This window comes from Pleurodeles waltl, chromosome 6 (assembly GCF_031143425.1).
Source record: "Pleurodeles waltl isolate 20211129_DDA chromosome 6, aPleWal1.hap1.20221129, whole genome shotgun sequence".
NCBI classification, from domain to species: Eukaryota; Metazoa; Chordata; class Amphibia; order Caudata; family Salamandridae; genus Pleurodeles; species Pleurodeles waltl.
Genome location: NC_090445.1, coordinates 1,615,673,133 through 1,615,697,426, shown reverse-complemented (window position 1 = coordinate 1,615,697,426; position 24,294 = coordinate 1,615,673,133).

Below are 24,294 nucleotides of genomic sequence, written 5' to 3'. Positions count from 1 at the left end.
TATGCTTTTTTAATATAGGGATTGAAGTTTACAAACTCATCTGACTTCGCAGTCAGAAAAAGTAGAGCTTGCTGTGTGATGATCTTGCTGGGGGTACAGGGAGTTCGAAAGGAAAGGCTATAAGATATCATTTTTTGCAACACACACCAAAATGTAAATACCTGAAAATGAACCAGTAGTCAGGAAAACAAAATGAAGCCCTTTTTTATTTCTGAAGTGTGATGCACATAAAGATTTTAATAGGATTGAAACAAACCAAGACACATTTCTTGGTGATGCACCAATCATACATATTCATCAAAACACAAGTTCCACACATAATCATCTGTATGCAATATAGTTGTATTAGTACAACTGGCTGTCTGTTCAAATTTAATGGAAAATGTGAGGTCTGCAAATGACAGTTCGCTACCACACAATGCTTTAGTTACATTAAAAAAATCACCTGCCTCATGTCTATTAAAGCTGGAAGGTCGCAAAAGTTTGTTGTTCTAAGAATTGGGACGATATTCTTAAAGGTTTGACAAGCAGTGCTGTTGATCAAATGTAGGTCAATTTTCAAATGACAGAGATATATCAAAGTCTGTAACAATATTAATGAATCTACATAATGATGAATATCGCAAAGGCAAAATTAAATAAAGAGCAGAAATTAAAATCAGACATTGAAAAAACAATGAAACGGTTGAAGAAATGATAACAGTAAAAAGATTGTCTGTTTGAAAGTAGGTCATTCTTAGGCGCCAAAAAAGGTTTATAGTACAAGAAGCAGAGTTATGAAAGGAAATCAGTTAGTAGACAAAGACACAGGGAAGACATTTGTAAAATCTCAGAAAAATGTTCACAAATATTTTTGGCTGTATTAGTGAAAGAAGATTGGGGCTGACTATATAAGGAGGAAATGTATGGACAAATAAAGAAGGAAAATCAGGAAGATGCAGAGCACCATTCTGCAAAAACACTTAGGGGCATATTTAAGAAAAGTGGTGCTGCACAGAGTGCAGGGCCACTTTTCTTGCCCTTCTTAGTGCCCCTTAAAGCCACCATGTATGTGCCATACAAAGCACCATGGCAATAGTTAGGGGACTAGCATCAGAATTTTGTAAGCTAGTCCAGCGCCTTGGAGGATTAGCGTAAAATTTGTTGTCGCTAATCATGCAAAGCACCCAGCGGTCCATTGTAACCAATGGAAGCCTCCTTGTAACGCCTGCCCGAAAAAAATGAAGCAAAAAAAATGTTATATGTCTTTGTGCCATTTTCTTTTTGCACCCGAACGGCCGTACGCCCACTTTGCATACATTATGCCTGGGTCAAGTATAATGTAGCGCAAAGGATTACAAAGTGGCTCAATGCATGCATTGCGCCACTTTGTAAATGTGGCACGGTGTTTTTGGCTTTCTAATGCCACATTAGCATCAATAAAATGATGCTAATGTGGAGTTAGAATGGTGGAAATGGCTCTTAACTATGCCCCTTACTTGTAGAAAGGGGCTATGCAGGGCCAAATCCACAAATGACTATACAATTTCAAAATATGTGACAACAATTTCGCACAACACAAAATAAAAAATCCCAATGCGCAAAGGAGGGCAAATTTGAAAAAAGACCTGCAGTTTAATTTTATTAATTCTATCTTGTGATTGTGCTACTGTTAGTGCGTCTCTAACCTTATTAAGTAAAGGTACAAGGGGACGCGAATACGTCGAGGTACCTTTTGACTCGCAACTAAGATGTTCTTACCATAGCTCCAGTACATAATCAATAATCAATACACAATATCAATAATCAACAACCATCAATAAGAGTAATAATCAATGGAGTCAGTATTTGTCACACACCATGACCTTTCAGTCACGAATAACCACATCTTTTAGTAAAAGTTAGAATATTTATTTCCCTATATTAATAATGCTATGGTCATTTAGATTAATCTAAAAATCAAATGGAACACATACAGAAACAATACTGGCTGTCCAAAGCGGCAGAAAGAAAGAAATCTAAGGAAAGCTTGAACTACAATTATTCTAGAGTTACAGTGCAAATTAATAACAGAGTCAACTGCGTCAAAGAAATTACGTACATTTAAGTTCAGCAAAGAAATTCATCAAGCATTACTCCCTATTAGCATAATTTCATTAGTGAGGCTCCTTAACTAACACCAGATTAGCATTGGCATGGTGGGCTTCATGCAAAACAATTTAGTAACACAAATTTGGAACAACATCTAATTATGGCTCTATCAAAACAATGAAGTTGGTACCTAGAAAAAAAAGCAAATGTGCATAATAATCAACAGTCTAATTCATAATACTTATCCTCAGTGTGGATCAGCAAGCAGAGTCAGTCTTCATCCTTAGGACATCAGTGATCAGCAAGGCATCAGGATTCAGCATCAAAGTTCAGAAAATGCAGAGTCTTTAAGCATTAAAGTTAAACACATTTCTTCTCAAGAGGCATAAGGAAAGATTGAGCTTTCGGCCAGCAAGAAAATGGGCAATTAATTTAATTGCAAAATGCAAAATGCTGGGTTCTTCTCAGTGCAGTATTGTTAAATCAGAACTCCTAAAACTACTTACCAAATCCCTATTGGTCAGTTATTCTCATGGCCACACTTTATCCAGTAAAACTAAAACTCCAAATCTATGAATTCTACCATTTCTCAATTCGCATTTTGTTGATCGGTTTGTCCTGCAATGTCCTCATCATCCGGCTTGTCAGGTAACAATATTGTTGCAGCTTCTACTCCAGTCAGTATCCCCATTGTTCTCCTCCTGAGAAAGTCAGTCTCACATGTATTACACACAGAATGTTACATTAACAAGAACAGCATCTTCTAACAGTCGGTTCTCATGAGAAAACTTCAGTTGTGAGCACATTTAAACAAGGCAAAATGAAATCACAGTTTAACTCTCTAAGACAACCATTTATTAAACGTTAAGAAATTCAGCTTTGACATGAGGCCTGGCAAACTAGGCGAAGACATTCGCTAAGTTAATGCCTACAATTAATAAAGACAAAGCATAATGCATAACCTAATATATGACATACTACTTCATTAATCAAACATATATTCAACATTTCACAATATTAATTCACTAGTAAGTACACTTTGTGAACACTGGCAACCACTTTTCGTAATCACATTTTCAAATGCGTGCATTATTTTTCTACATTATTACATTTTCCACACAAATCACTTATTAAGAATACATGAACACTTGTCAAAAATTTTCATTAAAACACCTGCACTAGCAATCCCTTCTCTGATGACTAAATGTGTGATCACACTAACTACCACTCACAAATTTTTGCATTAGCTAAAATTCTGTCAATTTAATCCTTCATATTTTTGTTCCTCTTTGAATTTTCTCTGTAAAATTTTTCCCTTCTCTTTTCTTCCCTCCTCTGATTATTCTTTGACCTTTTCAATTTACCCTTTTTGCATAATTTACACAATCCCCATATTCCAAATAGACAAACCACAAAAATTAATATTCTTTGCAAGATTTTCAATAGTATCCCATTCCATATGTTGCTAAGCCACTTTCCCACTGAAGCAAAACTTTTGCCAATCTTTTCCCAAACACCTGGCTCTTTCAATTCTTTCAAATCAGCACCTTCATTAGTCAGATTAGTAATTAAACCTCTATTTCCATTACTATTATCAGGAATATACGAACAACAATGCCTAGAATTAACCATACTACAGACTCCACCATCCTTCGCTAAAACAATGTCTAAAAAAAGACGATTTTGAAGAGTCATAGCTCTATCAGCAGCTAATTCAGGGCCATATTTATACTTTTTGACGCAAAACTGCGCCAATGCAGTTTTGCGCCAAAAAAATTAGCGCCGGCTAACGCCATTCTGAAGCGCCATGCGGGCGCCGTATTTATTGAATGGCTTTAGCCGGCGTTAGCCGACCGGCGCTGCCTGGTGTGCGTGAAAAAAAACCACGTACACCAGGCAGCGCCGGCGTAGGTAAAACTGGCGTTTGGGCGTCCAAAAATGGGGCAAGTCAGGCTGAGGCAAAAAAATCGTCTTAACCCGATTTGCGCCATTTTTTTTGGGCGCACAGACGCCATTAACATGACCCCTGTCTTAGCAAAGACAGGAGTCATGCCCCCTTGCCCAATGGCCATGCCCAGGGGACTTATGTCCCCTGGGCATGGTCATTGGGCATAGTGGCATGTAGGGGGGCACAAATCAGGCCCCCCTATGCCACAAAAAAAAAATTTAAAAAATACTTACCACAACTTAACTTTTCTTCCCTGGGATGGGTCACTCCATCCTTGGGTGTCCTCCTGGGGTGAGCAAGGGTGGCAGGGGGTGTCCCTGGGGGCAGGGGAGGGCACCTCTGGGCTCATTCTGAGCCCACAGGTCCCGTAACGCCTGCCCTGACCCAGGCGTTAAAAAGAGGCGCAAATGTGGGGTTTTTTGCCCCGCCCACTCCCGGGCGTCATTTTTGCCCGGGAGTATAAATACCTGGGAGTCATTTTTTAAGACGGGAACGCCTACCTTGCATCTCATTAACGCAAGGAAGGTGTTCACACAAAAAAATGACGCTAACTCCATGAACTTTGGCGCTAGACGCATCTAACGCCAAAGTATAAATATGGAGTTAGTTTTGCGTCGAATTTGCGTCGAAAAAAACGACGCAAATTCGGCGCAAACGGAGTATAAATATGCCCCTCAGTATCTATCAGGAGTAGGCTCCTGAAAAAAATTGTCAACATGTTATCCACAATAGTAGACAACATTTGAATTTTTATCGAATTCAAAATGACTCCCAATGAAGGAATCACTGCTCCAAATATATCTCCCACTATACCAGAATAGGACTTTCTACTCTGTATCATATGATGTAATTCAGTCACTTTCGGAAACTTCTTCAAATCATCCATTTGATAAATCTTTGGGAAAAATATCCCCAAATAGCTTGTCCCATACCATCCTCTTGGAAGACGGTAATAAGCATTAAGACTACAGATATAAGAAATTCTGTGAATTGCTGGGTCTTGTCCATTCAACATAAACGTCCATTTACTCTGAAACAAAAACACATGCTTATATTCACTCGTTCCCACAAATAAAGAATCAGTGCATGATTTAGGCCTGTATATGCAAAGTTTCCCTATGTGTTGCGCATCTAAAGCTAATTTCCCTTGTGTTTTAATTGCACTATAAGCATAGTCATTCCGGTAAGCCCTTTTCTCTAAGCCTTTTTCTAATTTCTCTCTTAAAATGCCTTTCTCCTGTCATCTGTGTGATCTAAGAAGCTTTTCTCTAAAGGTGTAAGTAAGCATGTCAAGTTATTTCTATGTGCATAAGCTGTGCCAAACGTCAATGTAGGTTCAAAGAAACCTCTAACTATTACTATGTCATTATCCCTAGCTACTCTACTCCAATACCTAATTAAAGGAACAAACAAAAACACCATGGCCCTCATTACAACCCTGGTGGTGTTTGACCGCCAGGGCTGTTTTGTCGGAAGCACCGCCAACAGGCTGGCGGTGCTTCCCTGGGAATTACGACCGTGGCGGAAGCGCCGCGGTCGCACCGCCGGGACCGGAGGTTTTCTGCCACTTTTGGCCCTGCGGTTTAAATCCCCCAGGGCGATTACGAGTCCCCCTCCCGTCAGCCTTTTCATGGCGGTTTGAACTGCCATGAAAAGGCTGGCGGAAAGGGGTTCGCAGGGCCCCCTGCCACGGCCCCAATCAGCTTTTCACTGTCTGCATAGCAGACAGTGAAAAGCCCGACAGGTGCAACTGCACCTGTCGCACAGCCGCATCACCGCCGGCTCCATTTGGAGCCGGCTCCCATGTTGCAGCCGAGATCTCCGCTGGGCCGGCAGGCGGAAACCAGGTTTCCGCCTGCCGGCCCAGCGGGGATGTCCAAATAGACCCCGCAGGAGTGCGGCTGCATTGGCGGCCGCCCGGTGGTTTCAACTTGGCGGGCGGCGAAATGAGGGCCCATATCCTAATTTGAATAAAAGTACTGTATGTACTCCTGATTAAAAAATCTTGTTAGTAGCAGACTACAACTTATTCTGTAAATTAATGGCAAACTATGATAGGGAAATTCTTCCTCAACTGATGAAGGAATCTGCGTACACACTTAACAAATCCTCGCATCTATCATCTCAACATACTCACTCAACGAGCGATAGAAAACATTAAAAGAAAGTTCTCATTGTGCATTGGTATCCCCATGCAAATATTTCTCATCTAACCTATACTTCTCAATTGCCGTTAGTGCAGTAGTCATCTCAAAAGCAGAAGTATGGTTGGCTTCACTCTTATCAAGAACGGACATACCCACAATCAACACCACAAACAATATCCCACACATAATCGCCAAACCAATACTCATATATTTACAGCGCCGAGTATTCCTACCCTGTTGACTAATGTTACTCGTGATCTGTAAAGAATCAGAAAGCAGAAGAAAATTTAGAAAAACTTGCAGCAAAAATCAAAAATAGGCAACTCTTCTTTCAGCAGTTATTTACAGCTCTAAGTCTCACTTCCAGGATCCGTTGTCAAAATCAGCAAGCAGCTTTGTCAAAATCAGGTTTCAAAAGTCAAATCAGGCTATTAATGTCTCTTCCGGTTACTTTCAACAGTCTCTTTCTCCCCCAAAAAATGTCTGAGATTGTTTCAAAAGTTCAGTTCATTAGCTTCCTTCAAGTGCTAAAATACTGACCCGGAATGTCTCTATCAAAACAAAAAGACAAAAACTCTTGATGCCATTCACTTGTAGTTGCATACGCCCATTCAGGACCTGTGTATCTTCGACTTTCTATTCTCTTTCTTATCAACTTTCGATCACCATTCAGTTCTCCTTCACTTAGATCGTCTCTCCTTGTGATATCTACTTCTTCCTTTATTGTTGTTTCAGCAACCACTTCTTTTCCTCTTTCTACTGGCAACTCTGGGAACTTATCTCCTTTCAGTGGTCTTTTTGTCAGTGTTCTCTTCAGAGTCGAACTGGAACCTTCTCCTTGTTCTGCAGTGTTTTCTCTTGATGGACCTGCAATCGATTCAGGAGGAGTCAGATCACAGTGACTTTGATCCACCTCAACTCCTTTTCCCTCTCGGTCTGGCAATTGCTCTGTTTGACTCTCAAAATCCTCTGGTTCTGGGAAAGCCCTCCCCTGACCAGGCTCTCCTGCTGCTTCAATTGAGATAGGCTCTCCATCACCCTCCTGGAGGTCTTCTCCTTCGTCCCTCACAGGAGTGACTGAACCATCCTTAACGGGCTCAGATCCGGTCTCAGTTCCCCTTTGTTCTCTTTCCGGCCCTGAGTCTTGTCTCGCTGTTGTTGGTACTCTTGACAACTCTTCTTCTTCATGATCCAGTGGACATGCCACTTTCTTCGTGTGACTTGCATGAGTCTACTTCGGAATCCCAGTATACTTCACAGCTGTGGTGGTTGTCAGAACTACTTGATAAGGTCCCTTCCAATGAGGATCCAAACACATTTTCCTCACGTGTTTCTGGACCACAACCCAGTCTCCAGCTCTTAGATTGTGCCCTGGGTCATGGATCGGTGGCAGTGTGGTGGCTTCCACCTGCTGAGATAAAGAGCAAACCACATCATCCAGACCTTTCCAGTAGTCCAACACCATATCACCTGTAATGTTGACAAGTGCATGTGCAGGCACTGCTGGCAACCTCATGGCTCAGCCCATAAGGATTTCATGCAGCAACAATCCTGTCTTTTTTTCAGGTTTGTTTCTCATTGACATCAACACTAAAGGCAATGTGTCAGGCCATTTCAAATTCATGGACACTCACATCTTTGCAACTCTTGGCTTCAAGGTAATGCTGCACACAGTAATTTAATTACTTCATTACTGAAATGCCTTCCCCTATCTGATTCTAAAGAGATCGGAAATCCGAAACGTGGAATCAGTTCCCTAAGCAGTAGTTTCTCTACTGGGAGACTATAATTTCTTTGTGTAGAGTAATCTTCAATCCAGTGACTAAAGATGCAAACAATCACCATCACATATCTCAAACCTCCACACTCAGGCATCTCAACAAAATCCATCTGCATTCTGCTGAATGGACCTCCCGCTCTTCCAATGTGGCTCAAATTAACCACTATCCCTTTTCCTGCGTTCAGCTGTTGGCAAATGACAAAATGATGGCAAACTGCTTCAGCAACTTGTCTAAACTTTGGGTTGAACCAACCATGTTTGAACAACCGAATCAGTACATCCCTCCCAATATTTGCTTGACCATGATAGTACCTCGCCATTTGAGACAACAGGCTATTTGGCAAAACCAATTGACCCTCTTCTGAGAACCACAATTCATCTTGTCTTTGCACACCTTTCGTTTCCCTCCATGAATGTTTTTCCTCCCTGTCAACATTATTCTGCATCATTTTCAATTCTTCCACAGTGCCAATTATTTTCCATGCATAGCTTGTACACATTTCGTCTTCTTCAGATAACAGTTCCCACTTGTCTTTGAATGATATACAGTTCAATGCGCAAAACTTTGCGACTTGATCCGCATGTCCGTTTCCCAATGACACAAAGTCCTGCGACTTCAGATGTGCACTGCATTTCACCACTGCAATCTTTTCAGGCATTTGAATAGCATGTAACAATTCTTTAATTGTCTCACCATTTCTCACTGGTGAACCAGAAGAGGTCATGAAACCTCTCTGTGACCACAACTGTCCAAAATCATGAACTATTCCAAATCCATACTGGCTATCCATACAGATTGGAACTTTCAACTGAGCAGAGCATGGCATGCTCTAGTAAGGGCTACCAATTCCGCTACTTGGGCAGAATACACTCCTCGAAGCCAAGAAGCTTCCAAAATACCAGTAATTGTGCATGCAACCTATTCTGCTCTCAGTGTTCCTGCACTGTCTCTCAGACAAGAACCATCAACAAAGATAATTTGGTCATTTTCTTCCTATCGGGTGTCTCTAATGTCAGGTTTCGGTTTTGTGCACAAGTCAGTTACTTCAAGACAGTCATGCTCAGCATCTTCCACTTGCTCAATTTCAACATTTTCATTTGGAAGTCAGGTTGCCGGGTTCAGCACTGTACATCTTTTCAATGAAACATTTGGTGATCCTAGAATACTCATTTCATTTCTGGTCAACCTCACACCAGTCAAATATTGTGTTTTCATCCTTGTAAGTAGAATCTCAATAGAGTGAGGGACCGTTACAGTCAGCGGATGTCCCATCACAATGCCTTCACATTATTGAGACTCCGAACAACTGCTGCAAATGCGCACAAACAACCTGGTAAGGATGCTGCAACTGGGTCCAAATTAGCTGAAAAATATGCTACTGGGTGATTTACACCTCCATGAACCTATGTCATGACAGACAAAGAACATGCATCATGCTCATGACAAAACAATTTGAAAGGTTTCGTGTAATCAGGCATACCCAATGCTGGACAACACAAAAGACTGATGGACGGAGTGCTGACAATGCAAACACTCTCCCCCAGTCACAGATCTGGGTTTACTCCATCATTTTTTTGCTGCCCATGCCATTCCAGTTTGGACCCAGCCATATGCAAATCAGTCTTGACCCTGTTCCCCATGGGAACAGTCCAGCCCGAACCGCCAATGCTGGAGCCTTGCACAGACTCCCTCTCAATTCAGTGAACACTGTCATTCCACCCTGGTCTAACACTATGGGATCAGTGACTTCCTTATGGGTCAGCTTCTGCAATGGTCTAGAAATGATTGAAAAATTTGGAATCCATTGGTGACAATAGCCTGCCTCCCTAAAAACATCCTAACATCTCTCTGTGTGGTCGGGGGATTTATCTGCAATATGGTGGTAATCCTTTCTCTGGATAACTTTCTTGAACCCTTCTCAATCTGATGAACCAAGTACTTCACCACCTTCTGACAGTATTACAATTTAAGTGGAGACACTTTGTGACCATTCTTTCCCAAATGGTTCAACAGGGCAATTGTATCATGCTTGCACTCGTCCCTTGTTTTGGCCGCAATCAGCAAGTCATCAATGTACTGCACCAAGGTCGATTGGAAAGGCAATTCCAACAGCTCCAAATTATTTTTCAAGATCTGATTAAATATGGAAGGTGACTCTGAAAACTCTTGTGGAATACTGCACCAGCAATAAACTTGATCCAGGAATTTGAAACAAAAGAGAAATTGATTATCCTCATGAAGAGGCACAGAAAAGAAGGCTTATGAAAAATCAATGATGGTGAACCACTCAGTATCACATGGAATATGAAACATTATCACAGCTGGATGTGCCACCACAGGACAACAGTTGACCAAAATCTCATTTATTTTTCTCAAATTCTGAACAATTCGAACTTTCCCACAGGGCTTTTGCAAACGCATTATTCATGAATTACATGGACTGCTCAATACTTCCTTCAGAAACCCTTGCTTTACAAAGTCTGCAATTATCTGAGCAATCTTCATAAGGACATCTTGAGGCATGTGGTACTGTAGAAGTTGAGGGAAAACTGCATTCAGCTTCACAGTAACTTTAACTGGCTCAACTCCCTTTATCAAACCTACTTCTTTTCCTGTAAAATCTCACACTTTCGCCTTAACTGTTCCCTGCAAATCAGGATGAAGCGCTTTCACTGTGAACATCGGGAAGAATTCAATCAGAGGGTATTCCTCATTTGTAGTTTCACCTTCTATCTCTGGGGTTTGGTCATCTTTGTTATCACTATTTGTCTGAATCCCAATCCCCTCATTTGAACAAGTTATCAAACACTTTGTTTTACACTGCAAGTCTCTTCCCAGCAGGGATACTGGACTTGAATCACAGACTATGAATTTGTGCAATCCCTGAAAGTTGCCAATCTCCACTTAAAATGTATCTGCAATTGGGTTTGTCAAATACTGGTTTGCTACTCCCACAACCTAAACTGTTCTATCGGAAAGGGGCACATTTGAAACTTCTGCACTTTTCAATGTAAAGCGTGTAGCTCCCGTGTCAACCAAGAATGAAACTCTGTGACCCCTGACCTCTCCCTTCACATAGGTACCTCTTTGATCTACTTCTAAGGAAGTTGCAAGCACACACGGCTCCTCAAATGAACTGTCACTAGTCCAATCATCATTTAGTCCATTCTCTCTGTGTAACGAGAATTGGTGCAATGCTTTACTACTTTAGTTAAGCCTCTGACCTGTGACCTGTTGAGAAAGCACTATCTGTTGCTGTTCCATCGGGGCTTCAGGTATTTGAATTTGCTGTCTAGGTACCATGGGAACCTGCTGATGCATTGGCTGCAACTGTGACATTTGTACACGTGGCATTTGCACCGGCTGCATGGGTTGGAAATTTTACACTTGATTCACATTATTCTGAACATTTGGATTAGGACCTCTCACATTCTGTAATTAATTTATGTCATTACTCTGCTGAACGACACCTTCCTGCACCATCATTGGACACTCCCGTTTCCAATGTCCAATGGCTGCGCAAAGGTGACATTACAATAACTTCTTCTTTCCTTGCACATCATTCTGAACAACTACAGTATCTAAGTCCGGACCAAGATTCATATTTCCTCCATGACCTCTACCTCTCATCTGGAGCTGAAACATCATGTTCCCCTGCTGCTGCTGTGGTATCTGCTGTGGAAAATTCCCTTGCACCCCTGTTTGAGCTGTTTTAATCTGCATCACCATCGCTTTCTCTTTCAACTTTTTCTGCTTCAACTCAATCTCATCACTACAGTATTTTGCATACTGAAACACCTCATCAATCAGCTTTGCTTGCTAGCAAATCAAATGACTCTTAACCATCTGGCTAATTTCAGGTCTCAATCCTTCCACAAATCTGAACACAAAATGGAGCATGTCTTTCTCCTCAATTGTTTCTGTACCACTTTAATGCTTGAATGCCTGCAACAATCTTTAAAAATACAAATGTATCCACTCCTTTGGTTCCTGAGTTGTCCTGTCAATCCTCTGCCAATCAAAATTCTTTGGCGAAATTCTCATTTTCAAAAACTCAATCACCTTATAGTAATATTTCATTAACTCAGGAGATGGTGCACCTGTATTCTTGTCTCTCTCCGGTTCGCTTGTTGGCCAATCTACACTCCTCTTACACTCAATCCACAGATCAGCTGGAACCATTATCTCTAGAAATGTGTTCAAGTCCTCCCATAGGAACTTTGCAAATATCACAAACCTGTCTGTCTGCTGATACCACTCTACTAGCTTTTCTCTCAATTTTGGATAATCATTTGTAAATGACAGAGGCCCTCATTTCGACGTCAGCGGTCTTTTTTAAAGACCGCCGAGGTACCGCCGTGATAAAGACCGCCAGTGTAGGTGGTTTTCCACGCAGCGTATTATGCCTGCTGGCAGTCCTCTGTCCTTTTTCAGATGGAGAGCCGCCAGCAGCCATACTGGCGGTCGGCGGGGAAGTGGAGGCTGCTCCACCTCCACCACCCTGTCATCAGAACACCGCCCCCCGAATCACGTCCCAGGATTCGGCGTGACAGTGTTCTTGTGACAGGGTGCTGGTGGTGGAGCAGCCCCCATGGATCCCGTTCCCTCCCAGAGGATCACCGGAACATGTAAGGTGATCGTCCGTTAGGGGAGGGGGGTGGGTAGGTGTTGTGTGTTGTGTGCTTGCATGGGGGTGTGAGTGTGTAGAGGGGGTGTGTGAGCGTGTGTATGCATGCGGGGGTGTTTGGAAATGTGTTAGTGTCTGTCTGTATGTATGTCTGTGTGCGTGTATGACTGTGTGTGTCTGTTGGAATGTTTGTTAGTATGTGTGCGGGTATGAGTGGTGGTAGTGTCTGTGTGCGTGACAGGGGGTGTGTGTCAATGTTAGGGGGTGGGGAGCGGTGTCCTGCCTCCTTTAGGGGGTGGTAGGGGGGTCGTGGGTGCGGGGGGAGGACTCTCGGGAGGGGGAGGGGAGACCCCTATCAGTGCCAGGGAACGAATTCCCTGGCACTGATAGTGTCTACCGCCATGAATTTCGTGGCGGTTCCAAACCCCACGAAATCCAAGGCGGTATGCAGGATCCTGATACCGCCGGTGGTCTGGTGACGGCCGCCGGGCTGGAGACTGAAGTCTCCAGCCCAGCGGTCGTCACCACCCTGGAGGTCGGAGTGGAGAAGTGGCATTTGTCCATGGCGGTAACCTACATGGACATAATTCCATTTTTTTTCTGCCGGCTTGTTGGCGGTATTACCGCCACTTCTCCACCGAACGTCAGGGTCATAATGAGGGCCAGAATGTCACTTCTGCTCCACGGGACATGAACAAAATCGCCCCCGGAATCTCTTTCATTTGTAAAATTTTCACTGGATCTTCATCCTGCTGCACATTTGCAGTCAGCTCCAAAGAATCCCTTTCTCTCTTGTCTATTTTCTTTACCCATCTTCCTTCCCATTTGTCTAATGCTCCCCAGGTCTGAGCACTTTGAAGCAATTCCTTAAGGTGTGCCTTCTTCTGGCAGATCTCATGTGTTCAAAATCTTTAGCCTCAAAATATAATCTTAACTCCTTTTCAAATGCTTTGTTTTCTCTATTTCTATGCCATACTTCTCTGCCAAGTCTTCTATTTTCTGATGTACATTGCTCACCTCTCTCGTAAACTTCAGGCACAAATATCTCAACTTTGCCTCTGTGTAGGATTTTAACCTATTCACCCCCATAGTTCGCTCAATGAGTTCACACGCTTCCATGCTTAGCCTAGCACAATTCAAATACTCCTCTAACTTAGGATCACTCTGTGGTTTATTCAGCTTTTCTAACCATTCATTCAACTGCTGAGCTGTCAAACCATGCAACAAAATGTTACTTGCTTGGACTGGTGGCACCTGCTGTGCAACTACATTCGGGGTCTGCAGCGTCATCAGTTTCAAAGTCTGACTAACATTTGACCCTGCCATAGTATCTCGAAGTGCTACGGATGGACTAAGGTCTAGTAATGATCTTGATCCATCAAAGGTCTTTCCCACAGGAGAGACTACCTGAATATTTTCATTATGTCCTCCCCTCATTATATTCTGGGACATTGCTCCCTGTTCAACTACAGTAGGTTTATTATGTGCAAATAAGGGTACAGCTGGATCAACAGTAATAGGTAGCAATAAAGCATCTGGGGCTGTTCGGGCACTTACGCCCTGCGGGAGAGTAACTCCCATATTTTGATTCACCATCGGAGTCATATCTGACTGTGTCCCTGTTACTGGAATGAAGCTTGGCATTACCTGCGGCTGCACTTGGGGCAGGAAAAGTGTAGTTGATTCAGTCTGAACCAACATCGGTCTCGGGTAAACCTGTTCCGTTGGCACCATTAAGTTCGAAGCCGTTTCCATAATGGGCACATCAGGATAAATTCTCTGAACCTGTGGCAGACACACCTGGTTTTGTGCTACAGGAGTTGTAGGCACATTAAGATCATTTCTGCATCACATTCTGTGTAAGGCTATCATTAACCCGCATCAGACTCATTGTCCCATTAAACAGTCTCGGGGGAGAGTGGACCACTCTCATGTGCTGTATATGGTGGTGGGCAATTTCTCAATAACTGTGTAATAAACTCATCATCGCCCGATTCCTCCTCCACTGACTTTCTAGCCTCCCTAGTCTCGGACGGACTTCTGTTAGTCTTCCTAGTAACTTTTCTTCCTTCCTTCTCATTGTCCTGCATAATTGCTGGAAACAAATTAATTCCGTGCAACGTCTCCATCCTCCAAATACTTTGAACAATGTCCCACCTACCCTCTGCTAAAGTCTTTTCTGCCTTTCTCATCCTCCTCTCGAATTTCGGTTGCTGTCTGGCTACTAACTCCCAAATCACTAGTGCCTCAAACTGTGCTGATCTCGGAAGGGGCTTTGATTCAGATACCACCATCCTTGATGCTCCAAAACACTCAAGTTGAACATCCCATTTGTAGGAAATGCTAAGTTCCCATCCTTTTCTGTCAATTAGCACCATTGTTTTAGCCAAAGACACGGTGCAACGCCCTTCTCTTCCATTGCAATGTAAGTTGGTGTACCTTCTGACAGTGTAGCCTCGCCTACACTTGTTGTAATATATACGTTTCTCCCCTTAAGGCACTCTTTAAAGCTTTGAAAAATGTCATATTTTCAACCTTTTTGTTATTCAAAATCAAAATCAGGAAGTGACTTTTAATCCCAAGATTCCTTTCACCCACTTTCTCAACCAATTGCCTCTCATGGATGGCTGCCAATCCCTGCGGGACCTTTCTCACTAACGACCTATCCCAGGGCGGCTCCAATGACGTCACACTCATGTGTACTGCGGCTGACAAAGTCTTGTCACTTGTCCTCCCAAACTTGGATTCACACGAACTAATGCAAATATTGCGAGCACTAATCAAAAACCAAAAACCAAATCTGCTGGTTTACTACAGGAAAGGTAACACGATCGCCTCCGAAATCTTACAGATTTCTCACTGATGGCTTTCGCTCTAACAGCTACTCCTTCTTTCTCGATCTCCCAGATTCGCAAGTAAAATTTGACCTGCAAATTTTACTCTCAGCTGATCAAAGGGTCTGTCCTGGTGCACATAGGAGTTGCCAAATCTCAGTCAAAAATTTTCTTTCACTAACTTTACTCACACTCTGACTTGTCGACCACGCCTGAACAACCTACTAAACCAGACAGATTACAACATAAAACCAAGTGTCTCATACACTTTTCAATATACTCCGGAGTCTTAGACCACACAGGGTCCGTACATCAAAAACATTTGAGCACAAAGCGCCACACACATGTGAAGTTCGATGACTTCCCTACTCTCACACTGTGGCGTATGCACACTCCTTCAACAGCTTCATTTGGAGTACGCAAACTCCCTAAAACCCTCACAAACCTCACAATTCACCTGCGATTTGCATAAGCTGTGCACGTGCAACCTACTTCATTCACACTGTCACTAGAACGCTGAGAACATCCTCAAACAACCATTAGCAGGATCCAGGATTCTGGGAAAGTCATTTCCGGGCTTAAAGGAACATCATTTTCTCTCCAATTAACATCATTGAAAAATAAAATCCAAATCTCAATAATAATGAACCTTCACCTCTGTTACTATCTCTGGGAATCTATCATTGGCTCTTAACGAGACAAACGTTCACCTCTCTTACCATCTCTGTTGACACCTGTTACTCTGTATCGACCATTTCTGTTAGCGCGTCTGACCTTAATAAGTAAGCTTACAAGGGGACGCGAATAGGTCCACAATATCAATAATCAACAACCATCAATAACAGTACTAATCAATGGAGTCAGTAATTGTCACTCACCATGACCTTTCAGTCATGAATAACCACACCTTTTAGTAAAAATTAGAATATTTGTTTCCCTATATTAACAATGCTAAGGTCATGTAGATTAATCTCAAAATCAAATGGAACACATACAGAAACAATACTGGATGTCCAAAGCGGCAGAACAAATGTAATCTAATCAAAGCTTGAACTACAACACATTTTAGAGTTACAGTGCAAATTAATAATAGTCAACTGCGTCAAAGTAATTATGTGCATTTAAGTTCAGCAAAGAAATTCATCAAGAATTATTCACTATTAGCATAATTTCATTAGTGAGGATCCTTAACTAACACCAGATTAGCATCAGTTTAGTAACAAAAATCTGGAAAAACATCTAACTATGGCTCTATCAAAACAATGCAGTTGGTACCTAGAAAGCAAAAGCAAATGTGCATAATAATCAACAGTATAATTCATAATTCCTGTCCTCAGTGCAGATTAGCAAGCAGAGTCAGTCTTCATCCTTAGGACATCAGTGATCAGTAAGGCATCAGGATTCAGCATCAAAGTTCAGAAAATGCTGAGTTTTTAAGCATTAAAGTTAAATAGGTCTCTTGTCAAGACACAAAAGGAAATATTGACCTTTCGGCCAGCAATAAAATGGGCAATAAATCTAATGGCAAAATGCAGAATGCTGGGTTCTTCTCAGTGCAGTGTTGTTAAATAAAAACTCCTAAAACTACTTCTCAAATCCCTACTGGTCAGTTAATTGCATGTTTACACTTTATCCAATAAAACTAAAACTCCAAATCTATGAATTCTACCATTACTCCGTTAATTGGTTTGTCCTGCAAAGTCCTCATCATCCAGCTTGTCAGGTAACAATATTGTTGCAGCTTCTACCCCAGTCAGTATCTCCATTGTTCTCCTCCTGAGAAAGTCAGTCTAACACGTATTACACACAAAGGCCCATATTTATACTTTTTTAGCACAGCATTTGCGCTGCTTTTTTACACAAAACAGCGCAAACGTACAAAATACAATTGTATTTTGCAAGTTTATGCCGCTTTTGCATCAAGAAATGACACAAATGCAGCTCTAAAAAAGTATAAAAATGGGTCAAAATGTTACATTAACAAGAACAGCATCTTCTAACAGTCGGTTCTCATGAGAAAACTTCAGTTGTGAGCACATTTAAACAAGGCAAAAGGAAATCACAGTTTAACTCTCTAGGACAGCCATTTATTAAACGTTAACACGTTCTGTGCTGGGGACATAATGGTTACGTCCACCGGCACAGTGCTCCTGTGTCCCGAGGACATAACCATTACGTCCTTGGCCTGGAGTTGGCTTCCCTCCCACACCTCCAAGGCAGGGATGGAAGGGGAAGCCCTTCCCCTTCCACCCCACACCTACCCCCCCAGTGACGTCTGATGACCTCATCAGAGGCCACTTCCCCATCACGCTAGTAGCTCAGCTTCCAGCGCGATCAGAAGAGAAATGCAGAGCATTTCTCATACGATCATGTGATGGGGCCTGAGAGGCTTCAAAGGGAAGGAAAGGAATTTCCTTTCCTTTAAAGTCTCTCGGAACATTTCAGAAGCTGGATCGTGAAGCGATCCGGCTTCTGAAATGCCCACTAGACACCACAGATTATTTTTGAAAAACAAAATTGGCATAAGGGGAGCGACCCCTTGGGGAAGGGTTGCTTCCCAGGGGGGGCACTTTTTTTCATGGCCTTTTCTGCCACCCTGGGGGCAGAAACCTCTAGGCACCAGAGATCATTTTTTAATGTTTTTTTTTTGTGCTTTTTGTGTTGTTGTCTTTTAGAGGTGGGGAGCGACCCCTTAGGCAAGGGTCACTCCCCTATGGGGCAAAATATATTTAGGCCATTTCTGCCCCCCCGGGGGCAGATCGACCTATTTTTATGAGGCCAACATGCCCCAAGGGGGGCAGAAACCACTAGACACCAGGGAGTTTGTTTTGTGAGGTGAATTCACGCAAGGGGAGTGACCCCTTAGGGAAGGGTTGCTCCCGGAGGGGGGGGTATTTATTTTAGGCCATTTCTGCCCCCATGCCTATTGTTATTAGGCCAATCTGCTACCATGGGGGGCAGAAACCTCTAGGCACCAGGAATAATTTTTTTTGTTTGTTTTTGTTTTTTTGTTTCGTTTTTTAGAGATAGAGAGCGACCTCTTAGGCAAGGGTCGCTCCCCTGGGGGGCAAAATGTATTTAGACCATTTCTGCCCACCTTGGGGGAAAATCGGACGATTTTTGTTAGGACAATCTGCCCCCAAGGGGGGCAGAAACCACAAGGCACCAGGGATTTTTTTTTTGCACAAATTTCACGCAAGGGGAGCGACACCTTAGCCAAGGGTCGTTCCCTTGGGGAGTCAAATTTATTTTAGGCCATTTCTGACCCCCCGGGGGCAGATCGGTCTGTTGTTATTAGGCCGATCTGCTCCCTGGGGGGGCAGAAACCTCTAGGCATCAGGGATCATTTTTTGTTTTTTTTTATTTTGTTTGTTTTTTAGAGGTGGGGAGCGACACCTTAGGCAAGGGTTGCTCCCCTGGGGGAGAGGGGGCAAAATTATTTTAGGCCATTTCTGCTCTCTTTGGGGGTAGAAAGGCATATTTCTATTAGGTCAATCTGCCCCCGGGGGGGGGAGGCAGAAACCACTTAGGCACCAGGGATTGGTATGTGTTTATGTGTGTGTTTTTTTTAGGGGGGCAGCCTTTGGGTAAGGGTCGCTCCCCATGGGGGCAAATTACTACTGGCCATATCTGCCCCCCTTGGGTCAGATTGGCCTATTTTTGGAAGGCCCATCTGCCTCAAGGGGGGGGGAGGGGCAGAAAGCCCACCAGAGACCAGGGAAGTTTTTTTTTTTCCAAAATAAGACTGTGGGGGTATGGCCATACCCCCACCCCAAATAAATTGGGCCAAAGTTGTTCTGCCCACCAGTGGGAAAATCGGACAATTGCCCCTGATGGGTTTTGGTTTTACATTTGGGCCATGAGAGCTTGGCTAAGTCTCAAAAATGTCCCACTTGGAATGGTGAGGGCTGCATTTTATGGACTTTGGGACGCTGCCATGTAGAAAAATCCACAAGACCTAGACACATTTGAAAACTAAACATCTGGGTGAGTCTAGGGTGGTGTGTTTCACATGCACCCCGCACCATTTTCTTACCCACAATGCCCTGCAAACCTCCAACTTTGCTGGTAATCATAAATTTTTCCCACATTTTTGTGGTTGAACCTTACGGTATCCGCAGGAATCCACAAAAGTCCTACCACCAAGCATTGTCTCATCTATACTGATAGAAATTCTGCTGCACTTGTCAGCCTAAAAATGATTTTTTTTTCAAACTGCCCTTTTGGACCAGCTTTGGTTCCCCCCCAATTTCGACATGTTTTTGTCTCTTCCTTGTGACAAGCACTTGGTCCACCTACACAAATGAAGTATCATTTTTACCGGGAGACTGAGGGGAACGTTGGGTGGTATGAAATTTGGCCCGGTGCGGTGATCCCACACAGAAATGTGGGAAATATGTGATTTTTTAGCTACATTTGAGGTTTGCTGACGATTCTGGGTAAAAAAAGATTGGGGGATCCATGCAAGTCACACCTCCCTGGACTCCCTCGGGTGTCTATTTTTCAGAAATGTCTGGGTTTGGTAGGTTTCCCTAGATGGCTGCTGAGCCCAGGACCAAAAACGCAGGTGCCCCCGCAAAAACAGGTAGGTTTGTATTTGATAATTTTGATGTATCCAGATAGTGTTTTGAGGGATTTCCTTTCACAGGCAGTAGGCCTACCCACAAAAGTGAGGTACCATTTTTATCGGGAGACTTGGGGCAATGCTTGGTGGAGGGAAATTTGTGGCTCCTCTCAGATTCCAGAACTTTCTGTCACCGAAATGAAAGGAAAAGGTGTTTTTTTGGCCAAATTTTGAGGTTTGCAAAGGATTCTTGGTAGCAGATGCTGGTCAGAGCGCCACAAGTCACCCCATCTTGGATTCCCCTAGGTGTCTAGTTTTAAATAATGTGAAGGTTTGCTAGATTTCCCTTGGTGCCGGCTGAGCTACAGGCCAAAATCCACTGCTAGGCACTTTGCAAAAAACACTTCTACTGTATTTTCTTAGGGAAAATGTGATGTGTCTACATTGTGTTTTGGGACATTTCCTGTCGTCTCAGTCTACCCACACAAGTGAGGTGCCATTTGTATCGGGAGACTTGGAGGAATGCTGGGTGGAAGGAAATTTGTGGCTCCTCTCTGATTCCAGAACTTTCTGTCACCAAAATTGGAGGAAAAAAGTGTTTTTTTGGCCAGATTTTGAGGTTTGCAAAGGATTCTGGGTAACAGACCCTGGTCAGAGCCCCACAAGTCACCCCATCTTGGATCCCACTAGGTGTCTAGTTTTCAAAACTGTGCAGGTTTGCTAGCTTTCCCTAGGTGCCGGCTGAGCTAGAGGCCAAAATCCACAGCTAGGCACTTTGCAAAAAACATCTCTGTTTTCTTTGAGAAAATGTGATGTGTCCACGTTGTGTTCTGGGGCATTTCCTGTTGCGGGTGCTAGGCCTACCCCACAAGTGAGGTACCATTTTTATCGGGAGACTTGGGGGAATGCTGGGTAGAAGGAAATCTGTGGCTCCTCTCAGATTCCAGAACTTTCTGTCACCGAAGTCAGAGGAAAAAGGGTTTTTGGGCCAAATGTTGCGGTTTGCAAAGGATTCTGGGTAACAGAGCCTGGTCAGAGCCCCACAAGTCACCACATCTTGGTTTCCCCTAGGTGTCTTGTTTTAAAAAATGTGCAGGTTTGCTAGGTTTCCCTAGGTGCCGGATGAGGCAGAGGCCAAAATCTACAGCTAAGCACTTTGCAAAGAACAGGTCAGATTTCAATTTAAAAATGTGATGTGTCCATTTTGTGTTTCCTGTCATGAGCATTAGGCCTACCCACGTTAGTGAGGTACCATTTTTATCGGGTGACTTGGGGGAACACAGAATAGTTTTCTTGATACCTATTTTTCACTTTTTATTTTTCAGCAAATTAATTGCTGTTTACAGGGTATAGAATGAAAACCTATTGAAGGTGCAACTCATTTATTGGCTCTGGGTACCTAGGGTTCTTGATGAACAAACAAGCCCTGTATATCCCCACAGCCAGAAGAGTCCAGAAGACGTAACAGTATATTGCTTTAAAAAATCTGACATCGCAGGAAAAAGTTACAGAGTAAAACGTGGAGAAAAATGTCTGTTTTGTTCACCTCAATTTCAATATACTTTTATTTCAGCTGTTATTTTCTGTAGAGAACACTTGTAGGATCTACACAAATTAACACCTGCTGAATTCAGAATGTTGTCTACTTTTCAGAAATGTTTAGTTTTCTGATATCCAGCATTGGTTTCTTACCCATTTCTGTCACTAACTAGAAGGAGGCTGAAAGCACAAAAAAATAGTAAAAATGAAGTATGTCCCAGTAAAATGTCAAAATTGTGTTGAAAAATGGGGTTTTCTGAAAGCTGGGAAGATGTTGATTTTACCACCGCAAATCCTTTGTTGATGCCATTGTCAGGGAAAAAAAAACACAAGCCTTCTTCTGCAGCCCTATATTCCCATATTTTTGGGAAAAAAATGAAATGTTCGCTGTATTTCGGCTAATTTCTTGGTCTCCTTCAGTGAAACTCACAAAGTCTGGGTACCTCTACAATCCCTAGGATGTTGGAAAAAAAGGATGCAAATTTGGCATGGGTAGCTTATGTGGAGAAAACGCTATGAGGGCCTAAGCGTGAATTGCCCCAAATAGCCAAAAAAAGTCTCTGCACAGGGGGGGAAAAGGCCTGGCAGCGAAGGGGTTGAGAAATACAGCTTTGACATGAGGCCTGGCAAACTAGGCCAAGACATTCGCTAAGTTAAGGCCTACAAATAATAAAGATGAAGCATAATGCCTAACCGTTAATATGACATACAACTACATTAGTCAAACATTTATTCAACATTTCACAATATTAATTCACTAGTAAGTACACTTTGAGAACATTGGCGGCCACTCTTTGTAATCACATTTTCAAATGCATGCATTATTTATCTACATTATTATATTTTTCACTCAAATCACTTATTCAGAATACATGAACACTCATTAAAAACACCTGCGCTAGCAGTACTCAATAGTTAATAGTGAAAGAACTTTGCAATTCATTATTGCTGCATAAAACATTCAATCTAACAGAAAAATAAGAACAGCTGTGAAAAAGATGCAAACATTGCACTAGGCTAACCTGGGAGCAAACAGAGAGGTCCTCTCATAGTTTTATACACGCAGAAAGAGGTAAATCACAGTGCAATATTTTGCATTGCATTACAACATCTTCCTTTATATCTTGAGAAGGATGTTTAGAACCCTAGCAATGCTATGGAAATGTTTTCAAAATGTCCCAAACACTCATATCATTGACGTTAATGAGGCAGGAGACTGAAGGCAATTAGTAAATGCTTGGAACAGTGTCCTGAATTCGTCATGTGCTGGTATGGTGGCTATTGAGTTTTTAAGGGATCCCTTTGCCATGGAAAGTGAAGAGAGGGGTTGCAAGTGGTCTGCTTTCTGCAGCACGCCCCTCTCAGTTGCATTCTATATAGTTGAGAAAGAAAGGCAAATGGCAGATTCATTACGGCTTCTTTGCAGAATTCCATCAGTTCTGGGAAATGAAAACTGAAGTTCACCAGTTATGGTTCGATAAACCAATCGCAACTTGAGCCCCTGCTTGCACTGCTCATGACTTCACATTGCATGACTCATTACGTCAATAATAACAGCACTGATGAGATGCCAATTGACATCTTTGATGGCATAATAAATTCTGACTGGTATCTCTACACTAAAATAAACAAAGTTAGCCCCAGAATGGTGAAGAATCACGTGCAAAGAGAATACTGGGCCCTTTTATCTAGTTTTTATTTTACTTATTAAGGGGTCAAATCCACTGATATTCTCCACTCTCTTTTATTGAAGTTCTGATAATGGTACAGCTATACCTTTGTGCATGGAGAGAATTACAGACTGTCAAGAAGTTACACTATAATCGTCTTCTAGTACCAATTCTGTATTACCAAAAATGCTTTGATAATAAAATACAGGCGTGTGAAAACAGGAGGGATAAAGTATAGGGATGTCAGGGGCATCATTTCATCAACTACAAGTCAGAAGTGGAGAAGAAGTATTTGCCATCATAGGAAACATTAATGTGCAACTATAATCTTACAGCAACGTATTGTTTGATTTAGACCAGTGGTTCCCAACCTTTTGACTTCTGTGGACCCCCACTTTATCATTGCTGGAACTTAGGGACCCCTACTGAATCATTATTGGAATCCGGGGAGCCCTCTCTGAGTCATTATTGAAAGCTGGGAACCTAATCTGTTAAACTTTCTAAACCGAGTCGGACCCCCTGAGGAGAATTCTTAGACCCCCAGCGGTCCCCAGACCACAGGTTGAGAATCACTGATTTAGAAAGACGGTGTAAACATCCAATGCATGTTTTCCCAACCTATTCCACTAAGCGGCGCTAAAACACCATATATTAGCTTTACTTTTCAAAAACACGCTTCAATTAAAACTCTTTGTTAGAAGGCACCAGTACCATCATGTACACTTAGGGATTAATCGTGAGTCTCACACGAACAATGGGTGGCATTATTAATAGTAGGTGTGAATACCAGGCATATTATGAATTTGCTTCTGACTGAGGTTATCCAAACCTGGATTTTCTGACCCATTTACTGCATTGTTGTTTTCGTGTCTAACCCCTATTCAAGTCACACATGCCATCTATTTAAACACATGAATTATGTACCTGGAAAACCAGGGGTATTATTGGGTACAGTAATGCTAGGTACAGAATCTTACAAATTAATCTCGAATGGAATTCCGCAACCGACAAAACGTGTAAACATGAGGAGGTTTACTTACACGGAAAAGCATGAAGAAATACTTCTCCACACAGTTCACAATAAAGCACTCAGTATAGACACAGCTAAAATATT